Source organism: Xenopus laevis, chromosome 8L (genome assembly GCF_017654675.1).
Source record: "Xenopus laevis strain J_2021 chromosome 8L, Xenopus_laevis_v10.1, whole genome shotgun sequence".
In the NCBI taxonomy this organism is placed as follows: Eukaryota; Metazoa; Chordata; class Amphibia; order Anura; family Pipidae; genus Xenopus; species Xenopus laevis.
Genome location: NC_054385.1, coordinates 15,542,151 through 15,558,748, shown reverse-complemented (window position 1 = coordinate 15,558,748; position 16,598 = coordinate 15,542,151). Strand labels below are relative to the sequence as shown.

Below are 16,598 nucleotides of genomic sequence, written 5' to 3'. Positions count from 1 at the left end.
GAAATAAGACAAATTTAGAGAAGATTTTTTTTCATTGTTTTTGTTTTGGCTGCTTATCCAGCTGCCGATATTTTTCTTCCAAAGTAGGTAATATCGTATCAAAACTGTATCCATCTTAAGGGCAGGGGCAGATTCGGGGAGATTTAGTCGCCTGGCGACTAATCGCCTCTTCGGGGCAACAATCTCCCTGAACTGCCTTCTGCCTGCTATAATGAGAAAACGCCAGTGCAATGGCACTCGCGGCGCTTCGATTTCAGAAGTTGCCCGAAGTTGCCTCACGAGGAAATAAGACAAAGTTAGAGAGGATTTTTTTCATTGTTTTTGTTTTGGTTGCTTACCCAGCTGCTGCTATTTTTCTTCCAAAGTAGGTAATATCTTATCAAAACTGTATCCATCTTAAGGGTAGGGGCAGATTCGGGGAGATTTAGTCGCCTGGTGACTAATCGCCTCTTCGGGGCGACAATGTCCCCGAACTGCCTTCTGCTTGCTAAAATGAGAAATCGCCAGCGCAATGGCACTTGTGGCGCTTCGATTTCAGAAGTCGTCCGAAGTTGCCTCACGAGGAAACTTCAAGCGACTTCGGAAATCGAAGCGCCGCAAGTGCATTGGCGCAGGCGATTTTCTAATTTTAGCAAGCAGAAGGCAGTTCGGGGAGATTTAGTCGCCCATCAGAAGAGGCGATTAGTCGCCAGGTGTCTAAATCTCCCCGAATCTGCCCGTGTGCCTCTGCCCTAAGGCTACAAATGTATTGTTATTGCTACTTTTTTATTACTCATCTTTCTATTCAGACTCTCTCTTATTCATATTCCAGTCTCTTATTCAAATCAATGCATGGCTGCTAAGGTAATGTGGGCCCTAGTTACCAGATTGGTTAAGATGCAAATTGAAGAGCTGGTGAATAAAAAGCTAAATAACTCAAAAACCACAAATAATAAAACATGAAAACCAATTGCAAATGATCTCAGAATATCACACTCTACATCATACTAAACGTTATCTCAAAGGTGAACAACCTCTTTAAACATGAATCCTGTTTTGCCTGGCAATTTAGTAGTTAATTAAAGGGGTGGTTCAACTGTTATAGCATGGCCAATTCTAAGTAACTTTTCAGTTTTCTTCATTATTTATTTTTTATAGTTTTGGAATTATTTTACTCACTCTACTCACTCTTTCCTGCTTTCCAATGGGGGTCGCTGACCCCATCTAAAAACAAATGCGCTTAAGGCTACAAATTTGTTGTTATTGCTGCATTTAATTACTCATCTTTTTATTCAGGCCTCTCCTATTCATATTCCAGTCTCTTATTCAAATCAGTGCATGGTTGCTAGGGTAATTTGGCCCCTAGTAACCAGATTGCTGACATTGAAAACTCGAGAGCCGCTGAATAAAAAGCTATAAAAAAAAACACTGATATCACTCTCTTCACCAGGGATCCCCAACCTTTTTTTACCCATTAGCCATTTTCAAATGTAAGAAGGATTGGGGAGCAACATAAGCATGAAAATAATTCCAGGGTGGTGCCAACTAAGAGCTGTGATTGGCTATTTGGTGGCCCCTATGTGGACTGGCAGCCTATAGAAAACTCTTATTTGGCAATACAACTGGCTTTAATGCAGCAAAAAGTTTCCTCCAAGCCTGGAATTCAAAAATAAGCACCTGCTTTGAAGCCACTGGGAGCAACTTCCAAGGGGTCGGGGAGCAACATGTTGCTCACAAGCTAGGGGTTTGTTCATCATACTAAAAGTTTGTTTAAAAACAAAGAAAAAAAAAATCCCATTTTTATTTCTGTAATGTAAAACAAACCTATCTCCAATATGCTTTAATTAAAAAATGACTGCTGTTTTTATAATAAAGCTGACTTTGCAGTGAAATTCCCCCTTTGTTTTTCTTGCTCTGATTGCTGGGGATAGGAAACTTCAGACGGTCCCTAACTGCTCTGCAGGGAAACGATCATACTTTCAAATGGCAGGGGGGAGGGGCAGTTTTGTTTGTTTCCCTGTAGAACAGCCGGCGACCGTGTGGAGATTCATATCTGCAGCAGTCAGAGCAAGTAAATGAAGGGGGAATTTAACTGCATACAGTCAGGTTTCTTATAAAAACTGTACACATTTTTTAATTGAGGTATATCGGGTGGGGATAGATTTATTTTTCAATAAACGGGATTATATTTCTGCCTTTACACACTCTTTACTGTTTCCAACTCCAGTGCAGGGACAAAGATCATGGAGACAGAGTTAAACAGATAAACTGGGATTATTTTGCTGCAGCCACTGATTCTGGAGAGTCGGAGAAAGTTTGTATTAGGGATGCGCCGAATCCAGGATTCGGTTCGGGATTCAGCTCGGATTCGGCCGAATCCTTCTGTCTGGCCGAACCGAATCCTAATTTGCACATGCGATTTAGGGTCGGGGAGGGAAATCGAGTGACTTTTTGTCACAAAACAAGGAAGTAAAAAAATGTTTTCCCCTTCCCACCCCTAATTTGCATATGGAAATTAGGATTCGGTTTGGTATTCGGGGGTTTGGCCGAATCCAAAATAGTGGATTCGGTGCATCGCAACTTTGTATTGGGGTAGGACTACACGGATGTTTTCAGCGCAATCCCACGCGCTGCGACAAATCGCATGTGACGGAAATAAGGTAAGTGAATGTATTGTCGGATGAAGTCGCAGCGTTGAGCCGATCCGGCACGACTGTCGGATGCAGACGCTGCATCTGCATCTGACAGTTGTGTTGCATCGGATCAACGCTGCGACTTCATCCGACATTTCTATCTCTTACCTTATTTCCGTCCATTTTTCTGGTTAGTATACAAAATACAGCATTTCTAGTATTATTTTATCTTAGACTTTAGTTTCCCTTTTAAGCTGCATAGAGACTGCATGTTAATGTTGTGCTAGTAGGGTCGCCACCCGGCCGGTGTTTTACCGGCCTGGCCGGTAAAAATGATGGTTGATCCCAATGTTATTAATAGGGAAAAAAGATAAATATCTAGGAAGGCCGGTATTTTTTTCTGTAAAAGGTGGCAACCCTATGTGCTAGACAGCAATGCAGCAAGTGACTTTTGTGTGTTAGTTTAAAGGGCCGTGGTTGCCCTCTTTTAATTGGCAGCTCTTGTACAATAAGCAGATATAGTCATATGTGGAGCTTGCAGAGGGCCGTGACAAAATAAATATCCCTGCCGTGACACAGTCTACGTGACATATTCCCAGTCCCCATGACTCACTCTTCCCAGGCACCTGCTATACAACGTCGGGTCGGGAGACAACGTGACTTTCAACCCTGCTAGAGAGAGAGCAGCTCCAAAAGCGTGACTGTTCTGCTGAATGCGTGATTATAACTGATAGGACTGTCATGTTATGTATTGGAACCACTGCAATGTACTGGAGCTGCCTCAGACTCAGTAGCAATGGAATATAATAGCCTGTGCTTGAAACTGGCTGCATAGTAGCATAATATACTGTCCTGAGGCTAAAGGGGTCCCAAGCATAGCAGAGCTGTCCGTAGGGCAGGGGGTCCCCAAACTTTTTTTTTTGTTGTTTTTTACCCCTAAGCTACATTGAAATGTAAAAAGAGTTGGGGAGCAACACAAGCATGAAAAAAGGGGTGCCAAATTAGGGCTGTGATTGGCTATTTGGTAGCCCCTATGTGGACTGGCAGCCTACAGGAGGCTCTGTTCAACAGTACATTTGGTTTTTATGCAACCAAAACTCTCAAAAATTAAAGAGCAAAGTCCGAGGGGTTCATGACGCTGGTTGGGGGCCAATGCCTTAGGGCAGTGATCCCCAACCAGTAGTTCGTGAGAAACATGTTGCTGTCCAACCCCTTGGATGTTGTTCTCAGTGACCTCAAAGCAGGTGCTTATTTTTGAATTCCAGGCTTGGAAGCAAGTTTACTTGCATAAAAACTAAGTATAGTGCCAATTAGAGCCTCTTGTAGGCTGCCAGTCCACATAGGGGCTATCAAATAGCCAATCACAGCCCTTATTTGGCACCCCAGGGACTTTCATGCTTGTGTTGCTCCCCAACTCTTTTTACATTTGAATGTGGCTCACAGGTAAAAAAGGTTGGGGACCCCTGCATAAGAGGGTAACCAGGGTTGTATTTACCATATATTCCAGTGACCCCCAACCAATAGTGAAACATGTAAAGCCTCGCAGGGCAATAGTTTTTTAGCTGCTGTGGTCAGTGACTCCCATTGAAAGCTGAAAAATGTCAGAAGAAGAACAAATAATTAAAAAACAGATAAAAAAAAAACTACGAGAAAAGTTGCTAAGAATCGTCCATTCTATAACATAGTAAAAGTTTGTTTAAAGGTGAACTACTCTATAAGGTTACCGAGATCACTCTAGTAGGGCTGCCCTTACTGCATTTCAAGTAATCTGCAGCCACCCAGCATGCAGTTATCAGATGCACTCTTGTATTTAAGTGTTTTGTGAACCTTTAGATGAATAGTGGTAAGAAGAAATCATTGTCAGTCTGTTTTCTTTGGTGGCTGGAGGCAGCGACTGCAAAAACATTTTCAGTCATAGTCTGGAACAGAGGGCTTGTAAATAAATTTAAGAAAAAATAATATTTAATAATAAATAAACAATTTCCTTAGAATAGACCCATCTAAAAAATACTTAAAGAAACAGTAAATAATAAGTAATAAAAATATAATGCAGTGTTGCCCTGCACTAGTAAAACTGCTGTGTTTGCTTCAGAAACACAATTTTTTTTTAATATAATTAAGCTGCTGTGTAGCAATGGGGGCAGCCATTCATAGGAGAAAAGGCTCAGGTTACACAGCAGATAAGCTCTGTAGAACATAATGTTATCTGTTATCCACTATTTAACCTGTGCCATATAGCCTTTTTCAATTTCCCCCATTGCTACTCAGCAGCTTGTTTATATGAACTATAGTAGTGTTTCTGAAGCAAACACATCAGTTTAACCAGGGCAGAGCAACACTACGGGGCAGATTTACTATGGGTCAAGTGAATTTTGGAAGTAAAAAAATTCGAAGTAAGTTTTTGAATACTTCGACCATTGAATAGGATACTACGACTTCGAATTTACTTCGACTTTGATTCAAAGTAAAAATCGTTCGAATATTCGACCATTCACAATCGAAGTACTGGCTCTTTAAAAATACTTTGCCAAATAAAACCAGCCGAAGTGCTATGTTAGCCTATGGGGACCTTCTACAACATTTTTCTAAGTCTTTACACATCGAATAAAAATCCTTCGATCGTACGCTAAAATCCTTTGAATCATTCGATTCGAACGATTTAATCGTTTGATCAATTGATTTTTATTCAATCGCAGGATTGCCCAATTTGCTGGAAAACTTCATATTCGAATTCAAAGTTTTTTAATTCGATTGTCGAATTTCAAAGTTTTTTGTACTTCGAAATTCGACTCTTGATAAATCTGCCACTACATGATATTTTCATTATTTTAAAAGACATTTTTTGGGTGTTATTGTTCCATTAAAAGAAAAAGGGGAAATTCACCTTGAAATTGCAGACAGAGGAAAGCCTGATGCTGATTTTTTAGTACATATACCGGTATGCAGGGATTTTGGACGTTGCGTATGATTTTCTGGTGGTGTTCTTTAACAATGTTCTTTAACACAGGCTGGAGAGCTCTCTCGTCATCGCGAGATGAAGAGTAGAATTTACAGCTAACCAGAGACCAAGTATTGTGGCGTGTTACTGACATGAGACAGAACAGCAGGTAAGTAACATCCAACCATGCTGTGCTTCTCACAAAATGTTCCTTCCAATTGGTCTTTTATTTTATTTAACGAGGTGAGAAAAAGTCAAAGGAGGAGCTGAAAATTAAAAGGGAAAGTGTATAGATTTTTGCAGCTCCTGGTACATTTATGGGATCCATTATCAGGGAAACCTGTTATCCAGAAAGCTCCGAATTATGGGACAAGCCGTCTCTCGTAGACTCCTTTTTATCCAAATAATCCAAATTTTTAAAAAAGATTTCCGTTTTTCTCTGTAATAATAAAACAGTCGCTTGTACTTGATCCCAACTAAGATATAATTAATCCTTATTGGAAGCAAAACCAGCCTATTGGGTTTATTTAATGTTGGGATGCACCGAATCCACGATTTTGGATTCGGCCGAACCCCCAAATCCTACGCAAAAGATTCAGCTGAATACTGAACCAAATCCTAATTTGCATATGCAAAAGGGGTGGGAAGGGGAAAGCGATTTTTTAGTTCCTTGTTTTGTGACAAAAAGTCCCGCGATTTCCCTCCCTGTCGGTAATTTTGTATATGCACTTTAGTATTCGATTCGGCATTATCCTGCTAGAAAAAGGCCGAATCCCGAACCGAAATCCTGGATTCGGTGCATCCCTATTTACATGATTTACTAGTAGACTTAAGGTATGGAGATCCGAATTACGGAAAGATACGTTAACTGGAAAATCCCAGGTCCCGAGCATTCTGGATAACAGGTCCCATACCTGGATCTATCTTAGCCATTAGGTGACTTTCCACTGTTTCTGATCTCAGTGGATTCCCTATGCTTTTGATATTTCCCCTTTTACGTCGGCAGCGAACGTGGTGAAGTTGATACATTGCTCAGCACATCTGTCCCCTACTGAGCATTCTTACAAAACAATTGATACATTAGTTCTTGGGATTTACCTGATACTGCTGATAAATGTATCGACTAATGCAACGTATTTTGCCTTAGAAAGGAAGACGCCTGCGAAGGAGGAAAATGCAATTCATTTGAGGATTTACGGTAGAAAAAACAAATTGCAATTAAATCAATGTCAAATATTTTTTGAAAATGATTCATTGTGAATGTATACTGCCCCTTTGGCAATGAAGGGTATGCATCAGTTTTTTATATTGCTCTTTAATGTAATGAGCTGGGGGTCCTGCACTTAAAGCACCTTTTCTCTTATGTGATAGGCCACGGCTATTTTGTGTGTGTTTGTATATAGTATTAGGGATGAACCAAATCCACTATTTTGGATTTGGCCGAACCCCCGAATCCTTTGTGAAAGATTTGACCAAATACCGAACCGAATCCGAACCCTAATTTTCATATGCAAATTAGGGGTGGGGAAACCATTTTTTAATTCCTTATTTTGTGACAAATTCACGCAATTTCCCTCCCCGCCCTAATTTGCATATGCAAATGAGGATTCGGATTTGGTTCGGCCAGGCAGAAGGATCCGAATCCTGCTGAAAAAGGCTGAATCCAGAACCGAATCCTGGATTCGGTGCATCCCTAAATAGTATAAAACAAAAGCCATGCATATGCTGTAAATGATATCCTTATAAACGGTGCTTAGTGATGTCATCAGTTATAATCGGAGCTTAGTGATGTCATTTCTGTCACATGTGAAATGTGTCTATTATAACAAATAAAGTCCCCAAAATATGAGGATATTAGAAGTCACCTCGGAGTACCATGGCCTTCAGCCTCGTGCTTTTATATGCTCATGAAACTCCTCGGTAACTTATAATATCTTATATTTTACAAGAGGGGGTACTTTATTCACTATATAATCAGCGCGTATGATGCCATCAGTTATAAATAATGCTTAGTATTGTATTTTTGGTCACATGACAAAAAAAAGTATGTATTATAATGAATAATTTACCCTTGTAAAATATGAGGACATTAGAAGCCACTTTTAAGTCCCGTAACCTGTAGGAAAACATTTAAATTTCAGGTCTTCTGCTTTGATATGGTTGGGAAAATGTTCTGCGACTTCCAATATCCTCATAGGTATCCTCACAGTAGGGGGTGTGTTTTTCACTATATATTTCATCTTGGAAATAGAGTAACATTGTTGCCATATCATATACAATTCCTTATAAGATGTCGCCCTGTTTTGTGATTGTGTATTGCCTAGAGTTGATCAGCTGCTCTTACAGTACCTAGGATATGTTAAAAGGATACTGTCCTGGGATAACATGTTTTTTTCAAAACACATCAGTTAATAGTGCTACTCCAGCAGAATTCTGCACTGAAATCCAATTCTCAAAAGAGCAAACAGATTTGTTTATATTTAATTTTGAAATCTGACATGGGGCTAGACATTTTGTCAGTTTCCCAGCTGCCCCAGCCATGTGACTTGTGCCTGCACTTAAGGATGGAACTACTTTCTGGCAGGCTGTTATTTCTCCTACTTAATGTAACTGAATCAATCTCAGTGGGACTTGGCTTTTACTATTTGTGTTCTTAGCTCTACCAGGCAGCTGTTATATTGTGTTAGGGAGCTGCTATCTGGTTACCTTACCATTGTTCTTTTGTTTGGCTGCTGGGGGGGGGGGGTGAGGGGGAGTGTAATCTAAGTGTAATGTTCCTGTCTCTGGTGTTTGAGTCTGGCAGCTCAGTAATTCAGGTTCAGATTCTAAACTGTTACAATTTTGCAACATTTAGTTGATACATTTCTCAGCAGCATCTCTGGAGTATTAGCAACTATTGTATCAATTCTAACAGCTGCCTTTGAAGGGGAACTCCAGACAAACATAACTTAAGCTTTGTGAAAAGTAAACATAATTTCAAGAAACTTTGCAATATACATCAATTAAAAAATTTGCAGACTTTTTATGATTTTTAATTGGTTTTCACAGTTCTCGAAATCTAGCCTCCTACTGATCTGTCTGACTACTTTGCTGAGCTGGCTGACTACTGTTACTTTATATAAACGGCCAGCTGTCCTAAGCAGGACTTCAAATGATGCAGAATGAGAAGTACTGTTAAACAGCGGAATTTCAGCATAGAAAATGGCATTTATTCATACTTTTTGAAGAAACATGTAACTGTGATGGATATATTAGGGGTTTCTGTGTTATGTGGGCCTCTTTATCAAATGTTGGTTTGGAAGCCAGAGTTCCCCTTTAATGAGACTCAGGGGTTCTGCTCAGCAGGGACAAAGATAAAAAATGTATCAACTAAATGTATCAATATACAACAGTTTAATGGGTCGGCGACCCCCCCAGAGCTGCTTTAGAAGGTGAAAAATGACACTGTACACTTCAATATATCAATTATTTTATGGTGAAAATATTGGCTGTTATTTAGCAGTGTATTAGTGTTGGGAAATATGTGCAGGGGAGAACCCACAAGTCACATGTGAGTGGTGACATCTTTCTGGATTTGATAGGTGTTATGTAAATGTACTGGCAGGCAACCAATTACTCTTGTGACAGGTCACTGCCTTGGCCTTTGGCTCATCATCTTTCTGGCTCTTAGTGAATGTCACTGGGAACTTGTTCCGGCTGGATTCATGAGCCGCTTTCTGAGCTGATGCCAGTGGGAATATTCTCTGGGATACCTGGGTGCTTATTAGATTTTTGGATTGTTATTAATATGTTTTTTAAATACTAATCAGTTCTACGGTGGTGTACTTTAAACGGGTCTACACTGCACATTGAAATTTAGATACAACCAATAACCGCTACAAGAGGTAAAGAAAGCCCTTTCCAAACAAGCTTGCAATCTAAAAAATGCTATGCTATTGTGTATAGCTTTTTATACTAGATTTAAAGGCGAACTAAACCCCCCCCCAATAAGAAAAGTCCCTACCTACTACCCTGCTTCCCCCTGAATGTATCCCGAATACATTGCTCACGTATCAATGCAGAGTAATGAGCTCATGGGCATCATCTTCTGGATCTTCTTCTTTGGGTCCTCTTCCTTCCCTTCTGCAATTAACGGCACTTTTGGTGCATGCACAGTTGCTTCAAACTGCAAGACTGCTCCAACTGTGCATGCGCCAATACAGCACTCTCTTACAGATGAAGACCAAAGAACTGCTGTGCTTACTCGGCACCGATATGTGAGCAATGTATTTGGGACACTTTCAGGGGTAATGAACCATGCTAAGGGGAAATAGGGTGGGAGGACTGTCTAGGGTAGTAGGTAGGGGCTTTTCTTACTGGGGGGTTTATTTTTCCTTTAAAGGTAACTCACATTGTAAGCATATTGTAAGAGTGGGAAAGGGTGCCCAGCCAAATATATGTATGCAGCCATTCACTTGTGGTTATTCGTGTGCAGAGGAGAGAATAAGAGAGAGGCAGCAGAAGGATTCTGTGTTTATTTAAAGAGCAGCAGTATATTTAGGAATGTGCTTGAGGTTGCAACTTGCTATAGTGAAGCAGCATAATTGTAGTTGTACTAGTGGGAGTCATAGTAAACCAACATACTGGTCAACTTTACTAGAGAGCTATTGTAAACCAACATGCCGGAGATAGCTAAAGGTGGCTGTTCTAGTAAATCACCATTCTTGTGGCTTTCTTGATTGTTGTTCACCTTCCAAACACTTTTATCAGTTCAGTTGTTTTCAGATTTATTCTTTACAGTTTTTCTAAAAATGTTCTAGTGAAGTGTGGGTCAGGGTTTTCCTGACCCGCACCCGACCCTAACCTGCCCTGCTGCAACCCGTGCCCGCCTGCACCCACGCTTCCGGGGTCCTTTTCTAGACCCGCGCCGGCTCACCCCGCTGATGACATCACAAAAGGGGCGGGGCAAGCAGACGCAAGACTATAAAACCGGAAGTCGGATTCGAGGAGCACTGCGAGGTCGAGCCGAGCCCGTCCGACCTGCGGGTAAACCCTGACCCGCACATCACTACTGAGGGACCCGCACACCCTTACCCGCCCTGGTCCAACCCGCACCTGCGCTTCTGGGATCCATTTATAGACCCACCCGCCGATGACGTCACAATGATGTCAAAAAAAGGGGTGGGGCGAGCAGACGCGAGACTATAAAACCGGAGCTCGGAAGCCGGCATTTGAAGGTGGGGAGAGCAGGCGGGGAGAGCAGGAGAAGAGCTCAACCCGCACCCGCCTGCCACCCGCGAGGAGTAGTGCGAGGTCGACCCGATGTTCATATCTCTAGTGTCTCAGTCTGGCAGCTCAGTAATTCAGGTGCAGATACTGAACTGTTACAATTTTGCAACATTTAGTTGATACATTTCTCAGCAGCATCTCTGGAGTATTAGCAACTAATGTATCAATTCTAACAGCTGCCTGTAATGAAACCCAGAGATTCTGCTCAGCAGGGACAAAGATAAGAAATGTATCAACTAAATGTATCAATTTAGAACAGCTTACAGGGTCGGCGACCCCCCCCCTCCCAGAGCTGCTTTAGAAAGGTGAAAAGATTTACTTTGCACTTCAATATTAGAAAAACTGAAAATTATTTCTGGTGAACTGTCTGCACCAAAACATATGTCTCTCTTGCCTGTCCCTTGTTTTGGCCCTGCTTGTTGGCTGTAGCTGCAAATCCAGAGGTACATCATTGTCTGTCAATAATCACGTGGGCACCAAAATAGTGCCTGCTTTTTATTACCCATCTCATAGAAGGCATCCCATAAATTGTGCATTAGCAGGGAATGTGAGGCTTTACTCCTGTATTTTTTTCTGCAGTTTGAGTAATGAGATTTCTTGATCCTAAGTTAAAGCCTTTTTTGTAAATTACTATTATAGTACAGGTATGGGATCCGTTATCTGGAAACCCGTTAACCAGAAAGATCCGAATTACAGAAAGGCCGTCTCCCATAGACTCCATTTTATCCAAATAATCCAAATTTTGAAAAATTATTTCTTTTTTCTCTGCAATAATAAAACAGTATCTTTTACTTGATCCCAACTAAGATATAATTAATCCTTATTTTCTAGTAGACCTAAAGTATAAAGATCCAAATTCCAAAGATCCGTTATCCGGAAAAAACCCGGTCCCAAGCATTCTGGATAATAGGTCCCATACTTGTAGTTCATATATTAGTAGCATCAACACTAATAGAATGCTGCTTTGTATGCACGCTAAAAAAAAAAATCACTTTGTTTAAAGGGGTTGTTCACCTAACTAACACTTTTTTCAATTCAGTTGTTTTCAGATTGTTCCCCGGAAATAAAGACTTTTTTTCAATTACTTTCCATTATTTATTTTTTACTGTTTTTCTAAAATCTATGTTTAAAGTTAAATTTCCCTGTCTCTGGTGTTTGAGTTAGTGATGTGCGGGACCCGCTGGTTTACCCGCAGGTCGGGTGGGTTGGGGTCGACCTCGCACTGCTCCTCGCGGGTGGCGCCACCTTCAAATGCCAACTTCCGGGTTCCGGTTTTATAGTCTCGCGTCTGCTCGCCCCGCCCTTTTGTGACGTCATTGTGATGTCATCGGTGGAACGGGTCTATAAAGGGACCCTGGAAACGCGGGTGCGGGCTGGAGCAGGTCGAGTTTGAGTCTGGCAGCTCAGTAATTCAGGTGCAAACTCTAAACTGTTACAGTTTTGCAACATTTAGTTGATACATTTCTCAGCAGCATCTCTGGAGTATCAGCAACTATTGTATCAATTCTAACAGCTGCCTTTGATGAAACCCAGAGATTCTGCTCAGCAGGGACAAAGATAAGAAATGTATCAACTAACTGTATCCCAGAGCTGCTTCAGAAGGTGAAAAATTACACTTTACACTTCAATATTAGAAAAACATTGACACATAGAAAATAGAAAGTCATTGGAAAAAGTCTTTATTTCTGGTGATCTATCTGAAAACAACTAGTTTGAAGGTGAACCAGCCCTTTAATGAACAAATTGAATAAAAGTGGGCCAAATATAGAACCCTTTTGGCGCTTTTCTAAGAACCTTCCTCCAAGCATTGTTGCCCTCTGTACATGATCCTTCACCCAGTTTCCTATCAATGTACAAACAGCTTAACCCATAACAACAAAGCAAAGTTTTTGCAGCACTTTATTATAAGCTTTGGCAGTAAGCAAGTTGGCCACAACTACTGCAACGCCCCTGTCCAATTCCCTACTTACTTCATCATAAAAAGCAATTCTATTTGTTTAACATGATCTGTCTTCTTAAAGCCATGCTGACTAAAGCCACTACTTATAATGCCATTTTTCAGAACATAATCTTGACTGTGATCCCTTAGCAAATCTTCAAATAAGATGTCAAACGCTTAGGCCTATAATTGCTTGAGTTTGTAATCCGTTTTTAAATATTGGAATTACACCAGCTTTTTCCCAGTCCATTGGTGCCGTAACTAAGGAGTATTGGCCTGGAACATAGATAGAGAACTGGCTGAAGGATAGATTACAAATTGTGGGGATAAATAGAAAGTTTTCTTAATGGATCAGTGTTGTTAGTGGAGTACCGCAGGGATCTGTAGTTTTTGACTTGTTTATTAATGACCTGGAGTTGGTATTGTAAGTATTATCTCGGGTTTTGCAGATGATACTAAACTGTGCAGAACTATAAGTCCCATGCAGGATGCTGCCACTTTGCAGAGAGATTTGACTAAACTGGAAAACGGAGCAGCAAACTGGCATATGCGATTCAGTGATGACAGTGGCGTAACTAGTTGTTACTGGGCCCCATAGCAAATTAAATTTAGAGCCCCAAAATATTTATAAGTTGGCCTATTTTACCAAGATATATTAAAATTGCTAATTAATTAGGGTCTCACTGGGCCCCCTACACTCCTGGGCCCCCCTGCAACCGCAGGGTCTGCTTCCTCTATAGTTACACCCCTGAGTGATGATACATGCAAACTTATGCATTTGGGTAGAAATAATGGGAGGTATACACTGAATTGTAGGGAAATGCTTATTTGAGAAAGGACTATGGGATTTTGTTGGATAACAAGCTGCATAACTCTAAGCGGTGTCTATTACAGCAAATAAAGTGCTCTCTTGCATAAAAAGGGCATTGACTTGAGAGATGGAAACTGTTTTGCCACTTTATAGGTCCCTGGTAAGGCCTCACCTTGAGTATTAAGTGCAGTTTTGGGCTGCGGTCCTTAAGAAGGATATAAATGAGCTGGAGGGAGTTTAGAGATGTGCAGCTAAACTGGTAAAAGGGATGTCATATTTAAACTATTTATCTAGATTGTCAACGTTTGGTTTCAAAACACACCTGCAAGTGGGACATGATTACTCGTTACAGATACATTAGAGGACATTATATACAGATACTGGGGGAATCTTTTCCCCCATAGAAAAGATCAAAGCATCAGAGGTCACCCCTTTAGACTAAAAGGAAATGAGCTTTCATTGGAACTGTCTCCCTGAATCAGTGGTACAGGCTGATACATTAGATAGCTTTAAGAAGGGGTTGGATGGTGTTTAGCAAGTGAGGGAATACAGGGTTATGGGAGATAGCTCATAGTACCAGTTGATCCAGGGACTGGTCCCATTGCCATTTTGGAGTCAGGAAGAAATTTTTCCCCCTCTGAGGTAAATTGGAGAGGCTTCAGATGGGTTTTTTGCCTTCCTCTGGATCAACTGGCAGTTAGGCAGATTTATATAAAAAAAAGGTTGAACTTGATGGACGTGTGTCTTTTTTCAACCTTACTTACTATGTTATTTCAAGCAGAATAGATGGTTCTTCACAGTGAGGGCCAGTGTCGGACTGGCCCACCAGGAAAACTCCCGGTGGGCCCAGGTGTCAGTGGGCCTCTTGCTTTTAATCATTTGGTATATTTCATGGTCATTCCATATTTCTTTATGGGAACAAAGCGGCTTAATAATGGAAGGATAGAGTATAGTATGTAGAGAAAAGAGACTAGGAGAATAGGTTGAGTGAGGAGAGGAGGTATAATAGTTTGGAAAGTGGGCCCACGGTCTTAGGTTTTCTGGTGGGCCCCTGGCATCCAAGTCCGACACTGGTGAGGGCAGTGAGTTTGTGTGATGGCAGAATCGATAAACTCCTTTAAGAGGGGCTTGGATGTTTTCTTGAACAAGAAAAATATTCAAGGCTATTGTGATCTCAAAATCGACAGCTAGTTTGTATAGGTATTAGTATATATTTTTATATATTTGAGTGTATAGATCGATTTGTACGTTTTATGTATCAGATAAACTGTGTAGAATAAATTGCCTGGGAGCACTCACCCTCACCTGCGCCTCGGGTCCAGCAATCACCTGTGCTAGCTCGTGTTACACGCCTCCGGATCCGGACGATTTTGACAAACTCACAGCAACATGCACAGAGCACCAGAAGAACCGCCAATACTTATTAATTCTTCTACGTATTAGGCTAGGACTCCACGATTATTTTGTTGCGATCTGACGCACTGCGACAAAACGCATGCGAATTGTCTGCATCTGACAGTTGTGTTGCGTCGGATCAACGCTGCGACACCATGCGACAATTCTGTCTCTTACCTTAGTTTTCTCGCAGCGCGTCGGATCGCGACAAAATCGCGTGTGGAGTCCTAGCCTAAAAAGCACATCACGGCAATAAGTAGTACAAACCCGAAAACTGGGCTGGACCTCATTTAGGATACTTACCTTATAGGAGTTTATAAATAGGGATGTGAGTGGCATTTGAGTAAACCCCGGGCTTTATGAGCATACATTGTTATTAAGTGCTAGTAAATCATATAATTGGATTATACTGTTAATATGTTTTCTTTTATTGCTCAGATTTTTCTGCTAATGTTATACATCGTTTCCCCGATTAAACATGAATGTGGTAATCCCACTCTGAATTAAGCTAGCAGAGTTTTTTTTCTGTACATATGTATGTGTTTTGTTCACTCTGGGTTAATTATAATCAATTGTTTTTAATGGGAGGGGCCTATCTAGGTATTTCATGTGGTGGTGGGGGTCTTTATGCTTCTGAAGAAGTGTCGAGACGCCACGAAACGCATCAAGCGTGGGGTATGTGTCACAGCTGTGGGTGATGACTATGCTTTTATCTATACCCAATAAATGAAGATTTTATACATTCAGCAACCTGGTGCTCCGTGTATATTGCTGTGAAACTGTGTCGAATGCAATGGGTTTATTTCTTAAAGGTGTGTTTCACATTTAAGTTAACCTTTAGTATGTTAGTATGGAATGTTTTAATTGGACAGCCTGATGTATACTCTACTGCCGTCAATCAAATAATAACGCCAATAGGAATGCGAGACAAATTGCTGTTGTCCGAGCTGTTCAAACGCACTTTGTCGTTCATACCTCCACCTTTAAAAAAAAAAAACATTCAATGTTGTTGTGCTAAGAAAGGTGTATTTTTGTTCTTCACATTAAGGGGCTGATTCACTATGGGTCGAATATCGAGGGGTAATTAACCCTTGATATTCGACTAGGAATTGAAATCCTTCGACTTCGAATATCGAAGTCGAAGGATTTAGCGCAGAAAATTCGATCGAACGATCAAAGGATTATTCCTTCGATCGAACGACTAAATCCTTCGAATCGAACGATTCGAAGGATTTTAATCCAACGTTCGAAGGAATATCCTTCTATCAAAAAAACTTAGGCAAGCCTATGGGGACCTTCCCCATAGGCTAACATTGACTTCGGTAGCTTTTATCTGCCGAACTAGGTGGTCGACTATCGAATGGTCGAATAGTCGAACGATTTTTAGTTCGAATCCTTCGATTCGAAGTCGTAGTCGAAGGTCGAAGTAGCCCAAAAAAACCTTCGAAATTCGAAGTTTTTTTACTTCGAATCCTTCACTCGAATTTAGTGAATCAGCCCCTGAGTGTACGCTCCCCATAGCCCTGAGCGTTCTGTTACGTGACTTTTCTCACTGAGAACTTGATCTGCCTAGCTTGGCCCACAGCTGGCCTCCTGACCATCACAAGCATGTATTGAAGGAAAGCCCCTCGAGTT

The 16,598-nt window shown here is 41.1% G+C and overlaps 1 long non-coding RNA gene across 1 annotated transcript in view; it reads left to right on the top strand.

The window, feature by feature from the left end:
• The first annotated feature begins 2,001 nt into the window (after positions 1-2,001).
• LOC108705042 overlaps positions 2,002-16,598 on the top strand; it is a 56,736-nt gene continuing 42,139 nt past the window's right edge. The window contains exons 1-2 of the long non-coding RNA XR_001933728.2: positions 2,002-2,050; positions 5,620-5,719. This is a non-coding gene — a long non-coding RNA (uncharacterized LOC108705042). The remainder of the gene's footprint in view (positions 2,051-5,619; positions 5,720-16,598) is intronic.